Consider the following 6000-nt stretch of genomic DNA (forward strand, 5'->3'; position numbering starts at 1 on the left):
CTGTCAAACTCAACTTGGGGTCTGGTTCAGAGCAAGTGTTTGATAATTTGCTCAATGAGTGAATGTATATATGATCTTGGACAATACCTTCACCTCTCATACCTCAGGTAAGATGGCTTAGACAGTGCTCCCCAACTTCCTTCATTGAAGGCTTTAATGGCATCTTCTCTTTGGATTCCCTTCTGAGGCCTGTATGTACTGTGTGTCAACTGAGCAACTGTTAGGGCATCCATGTTATTCTATGCCCCTCGATTCTCTAAACACTCACGTATTGGTTTCCTATTGTTGCTGTATTAAACTCCACAAACTTAGAAGCCTAAAACAACATAGACTTGTTCTCTTACAATTCTAGAGATCAGAAACCTGAATTCAGTTCCGCTGGGCTAAAGTCAAGGTGTAGATAGAGCTGGTTCCTCTTCTGGGGACTCTGAGGAGGGGAATCTGTTTCCTGGTCTTTTTGCCTTCTAGAGCAGTGGTGGCAAACCTATGGCAAGCGTGCTGCAGCAGGCTGTTTGTTGTCATTGAAATTTCTTTTTCTTTTCTTTTTTTGGTAGTGGAGATTGAACTCAGGACCTTGGGCTTGCGAGGCAGGTGGAGGCACCACTGAGCTAAATCCCCAGCCCTTATCATTGAAATCTCTAAAAGGTTTGCTGTTACTGTTCTACAGGTTTACTGCATTCCTTAGCATGTGGTCCTTTACTCCATTTCAAAGCACATCACTCCAATTGCTGCTTCTATCATCACATCAGCTTTTCTTCTGTGGTCAAATCTCTCTCTTAGAAGAACTCCTGTGATTACATTTAGGGCCTCCCTGCACATGATAGCATTCAGAGGTCCCAGAGATTAGGACCTGAACATCTTCGGGAGGCATTATTCAGTATACCAACGTGATCACTGTACTTACCACGTCCCTTTTCTTTGTGCATTTACCTGCCTCCCCCAGTACACTGTGAGCAATGGGAAGGCAAGGACACACCTTATTTACCTTTATATTTACATCTCCTAACATGGTTCCTCACATACAGTGGGTACTTGCTAAATAGCTATTGTATGAATAAAAAAGTCTATATTTATGAATGTCTATTGTTTCTGCCTTCAAGATTATCTCAGCACATTATAAAGAAATCTGACTTCAAAGAAAGGCCTTAAATATCAGCCTTTAATGAAATTTTTCTCAGGAACATATGAGACACCAACACATTACACACCAAAGCTTTAAAACAATGCCCTTGAGATATTTCTCCTTCTGCTCCAGACCCTTTCACTCTGTCTCTCCACTTGCCTGCCCATCTACCACCCAGACAGCCAAATTCATAATTGTTTCCAGGGAAAATGCAAGAGCATCAGGATTTAATTTTAACACCAGCCACCTTTAGCCAATGGGCAGGCTATCACCAGGAATGAAAAAGAGAAAAAGGACTAACCACTTCCTAAATTTCTCGGGTGTGTTCCTAAACCTGCCTCCCACACAGTGGGGCCTTCGAGGCACCCGTGGTCTAATGCCCAATGGTCCCATGACTGTGGTGGGACCAACCCTGCCTCACTAGAAGCAATTCAAGGGGAACTGCCTCCAGCCATGGCCCCAAAGCTGACTGTGAGGAGGCCTCTGGAAAACGGCCTCTGCTTGGCAGCGCATCTGAGATGTGAAAGATCAGGATATCCAACTGCCTCACCAGCCCAGAATATCCAGGGTGAATGGGTTGAAGTCCTTTCTACTCCCTCCTTCCAAATTAAGAGTCTGGTTAAAATCTCAACTGGTTCAGTAGTAACCTTTGGTTACAAAGTCCTGATGTCCCAGATGCTAATTTATAACTTCTGATGCTACAAATTCCTGACATGATTCAACCCTTTCCAGGTCTCCAAGCCATGCTCCTAGGCATTTTGCTTCATGGGCAAGATACCCTGAGTATATAAGAATGACAAGAGCTAAGAGCTGATTAGAGTTTCAGGGTAGAAACTTTTCTTGCTTTGCTGCATCTAATCCTCACGTCAACACTATGAGGTAAGTAGTATTGTTGTTCCTCATTTTCCCTGGAGAAACAGAGTTAAATCAAACCTGAGTTACGTACGGTCACAGAGCTAATAAAAGATAGAGTCAGAATTCAAATCCAGGGGGAAAAAATAAGAACTAAGATACATCATGTTCAGGTACAAACACCCAATGATAAATGTAAATGCATTGTATACCTAAAATGTACCAATTAATATATAAATAAATAAAATTTTCAAAAAATTCAAATCCAGGCAGTCTGGTACACCCATAGGCAAAACATCACCACTTCCTGTTGACCTGGAATATGAATTGAACAAATAAATTACAGTTGCTCTCCACCTTGCCATGTGTTCTAATTATGGGTTTCAGGCATCCTGCATCATATGCAGAGGCCTTGGGGGTCACACCAAGTTCCCCAACATTAAATCTTTATGCTTTATGTGTCCATCACCAATGTCTACCACTCCTGTGGCCTGAGGGCACTTCCATGGCCCAGTGCTCCCTCATTCTCTAGTTTCCAGAAGCATGAGGCCCTGAGATGGTTTGTTTCTTCCTCCTCAGTGGGCACCCACTGTATCTGTGAAGCTGGACTCAGACTCTGACCCTTTCAGTCTTGCCTGCCCAGGTATCCTGCTTCCTTCTACTTCCTGGAGGACAAGGGTAACTGAGAGGCAGGATTAATAGCATCCATGAGGCTAAATTAAATCCTAATTGCAAGCTTCAAGCCTCACTGGGTAATTTCTTAGACTTTTCAGTCCAGTGAGTGTCATGACCTTGTGTAAGGTGGTTTTTTAATCTGGTACAATTAGTTCCAGACAGTGTATTGTCCCAAAGATTCAAATTCTTATCCCAAGAATGTCCCCTCTTGGATTTGTTATGGAAAAACAACATTTCAAATTCAACATATCAGGTGGTAGTTCCACTATGTTTACATTTACATTTCCTCATGTTAAGAGAAAGTCCCTTTTTTTTTTTTTTTTTAGTACCGGGAATCAAACTCAGGACCTTGCACTTGCGAGGCAGGTGGCGGCACCACTGAGCTAAATCCCCGGCCCCATGTTGTCATTTTTAATGATCCAACATGTATTTAAAGAAAGCTTGCTATGAAATTCCTCTATTATGTGGCACTTGAGTCATTTCCAATTCTTCACTTTTCTACAGAGTATAAAACAGATTTTTTTGTTTATTTAATTTTGGTTTGTTTACTTCCTTGTAGATAAGTTTCCTGAACTGGAATAAATTGTCTAGAAGATATGAAAAATTTTAACAGCTTCTGATACATTAATTTTATTGTTTGTTTAAGAGATTACACAAACTTGTTCTGTCACCAGCAACATGTAAGTTTCTGTTTCCCCACAGTTCTGTTAACATGAAGTTTATCATTTGTATTTATTTCCCTTTTAATAGTTCTAGAATGATACCTTTGTTTGCATATGCTTCTTTAATTATTTCCAAGCTGTATATTTTTCAATGAAATTATTGTTCTTCCTTTTTATATGAGAATAAACTATTTACCACTTTTTGGCAACTTACAGAGTGGAATCCAAGACATTCATTACACATTTGTATCAGATCTTTCCTATTCTGAAATAAGCTTCTAATATTTTTTACTTATCTTTTATTTCTACAGCTTTGCTTTATATGTATCAACTATAAATATCAGTCATTCTATATGTACCCATATTTTTCTATGTTGTTCATAGTAATATTTTTTATTTCTTTGATAGGCAGATATTTATGAGTCCTTTAAATATGAGATGGCCATGCTATTTTTCCTTCATTTAAAAAAATACTACAATAGGTTTCACTCTAATTCATCTGTATTACTAAAGATAACATGCATTAGGGTCAGGGATTTAGCTCAGTGGTTTCGCCGCCTGCTGCGCAAGCTCAAGGACCCAAGTTCGATCCCCGGTACCAAAAAACCCCCCAAAAAACAAAGATAACATGCATTATTCTAAGGTATTCACTTCCTCTCTATTATCCCATTGCTCAAATAACAATTAGCAAACAGTGAAATCTTTCTGCATTACTATGTTCTTTTTGGATTTTTATAAATTAAGTTTATAGGGCCGGGGATTTATCTCAGTGGTGCCTCCACCTGCTTCTCAAGCGCAAGGTCCCAAGCTCAATCCCTGGTACCAAAAAATATAAATTAAGTTTATAAAATAAGACAGCTGTGCTACAAGAATTTCTGTTGAATTTCATTCATTAATTTATTCCACAAATACGGATTTAGCACCTAATATGTCCCAGGCACTGTTCTAGGCAATAAGGATAAGCTATAAACAAACAAAATCACACTCTCTTGGAGGTAAAATTCTGGTAGCAGAAAAACAATTTTAAAGATAGGTAATAGATGGGCATGTAAATAAAAAGCAAGATAGCAATGAGGGATAAGGAGGCTGACACAGAAGTAAAAGTTGAACATTTTAAAGGGGGCTTACAAGGACCTCATTGAGGAGATACCATCTTTTTTTTTTTTTTCTATTTCAGAAAACTTTTTGCAAGTTGTTTTATTTACAATACCAAGTTTTAAAAACTGACTAACATCAAATGGACAATAAACTAGGAAGAAATCACTTTACAAAAAAGAGGGAAAGCTCAAAATGTCAACTTTCTACAGAGAACCCACAGTTCCATTTTATTCAGAATATTTGCTCAGACTAGAAGAAATTCTGCCATTGGTTTGGAATCTGTACTGAAACTACACATGCAATGAGAACAATATTATGCTAGTACAACTGATTTGCTGCTGCATTTGTCTACTGTTTGTCTAATATTAATTATAAACAGAGCAGTGCAACTAGTATTTGGAACAATCCTTATAGTGTTACAGTGTCAGGCACAACGTTTCACTTCTCTTCACACCACTGGTTCTCCTTGGGTACCTGGGCTTCCTCCTCTTCCGTAAAGTCATTTTTGATATTGAAGGTCTTACGAATCTCCTCAGGAGTTTTCCCCTTGATCATATTGGCAACAGTCTTGCATGTAACATCAAGCAAACCTTTGATGTCTAGGTAGTTTGCTGCCAGAATAAGTTCAAAAAGGGTTCTTTGGTCAACTTTCAGGAATTCTTGGTCCCAAACAGGGATATCATCTGTTCGCTTTTCTTTGTTCTCGTCATCCTCAGGAGGAGGAGGGTCATCCTTGTGGTGGGTGCACCACTGAATCACCTTTTTTAATATTGCTGCATTAACATTTGGTAGAGGAACTGGGTCATCATCTCCTTCATCATCCATGCCATCTTTGAACAAGCAGTCTAGTTCCTCAGTAGGAAGGGAAGGGAACAAGTGCAAATGTCTGGAAGAAAGAGGCCTCCAGCGGAGAGAACAGAAGGCTACGGAAACATCAAGCTCATGATCAGGAAGATGCCTAGTGTGCTAGAGGCACAGCAAGAGGTCAGGGTGGCCACAGCTGGGGGTGGGGGGGAGGAGAGGCGATCCGACAGGTGAGGCAAAGAGATCTTGTAGGGTCAAGTCACACACTGCAAGGCCTTTGGCATCAGAGGAAGACGGGAAACCTTTGGGTGACTTTGCATGAAAGGAAAGCAAAGTTTGATTTAAAAACTTGCCAGGGCCCTAGGAGAGCATGGGGGCGGGGGGCGGCACAGATCTGTTACGGGGACTCTGATTGTAGTACAGGCAAGAGGTGATAGTGTCTTAGGCCAGGGTGGTGGATGTGGAAGTGGTAGATTCTGAATCTATTTTTCTTTTTTTTGGAAGGGGGAGTATTTATTCATTTGTGTGGTCATTCCCTCCTCCTCTTAGAGTTTCACCCTGTGCCCTTGTCTCAAACTTTCTCCCTCTGGATTCTGGTAGCTCGTCCTCATTAGGCCTAGCAGTGGCAAAGGCTTTGCTACGATCATTCTAGGGTCACTGCCCTATCCACTAGTCCTGTTTCCCTACCACATGTTTAGTTTACAGCTGGGTCTTATTTGCTAGGGATTGATTTAAGCATTTTATCTTGTATACTCATAAATTGACAAGGAAAATAAAAATCGTGTC

General features: G+C 40.4%; 1 protein-coding gene and 1 pseudogene across 2 annotated transcripts in view; one reads left to right on the forward strand and one right to left on the reverse strand.

Moving 5' to 3' along the window:
• The window catches only part of Csf1 (colony stimulating factor 1), a 44456-nt gene extending 40939 nt beyond the window's left edge, over window positions 1-3517 (forward strand). Inside the window, exons 9-10 of one of the 2 annotated variants that reach the window (XR_015452030.1) lie at window positions 1856-2002; window positions 3210-3517. The gene's annotated coding sequence lies outside the window, so the exon portion shown is untranslated. Of the gene's footprint in view, window positions 1-1855; window positions 2064-3209 lie in introns of those variants that run through there. The other variant, XM_021265621.2, reaches the window with a different exon arrangement.
• A 1331-nt stretch (window positions 3518-4848) lies between these two features.
• On the reverse strand, window positions 4849-5235 carry LOC101710592 (S-phase kinase-associated protein 1 pseudogene; annotated as a pseudogene).
• Between the last annotated feature and the right edge of the window lie 765 nt (window positions 5236-6000).

Source organism: Heterocephalus glaber, unplaced genomic scaffold (assembly GCF_053883595.1).
Source record: "Heterocephalus glaber isolate CG9 unplaced genomic scaffold, H.glaber_assembly_v1.0 deba00001442, whole genome shotgun sequence".
NCBI lineage: Eukaryota > Metazoa > Chordata > Mammalia > Rodentia > Bathyergidae > Heterocephalus > Heterocephalus glaber.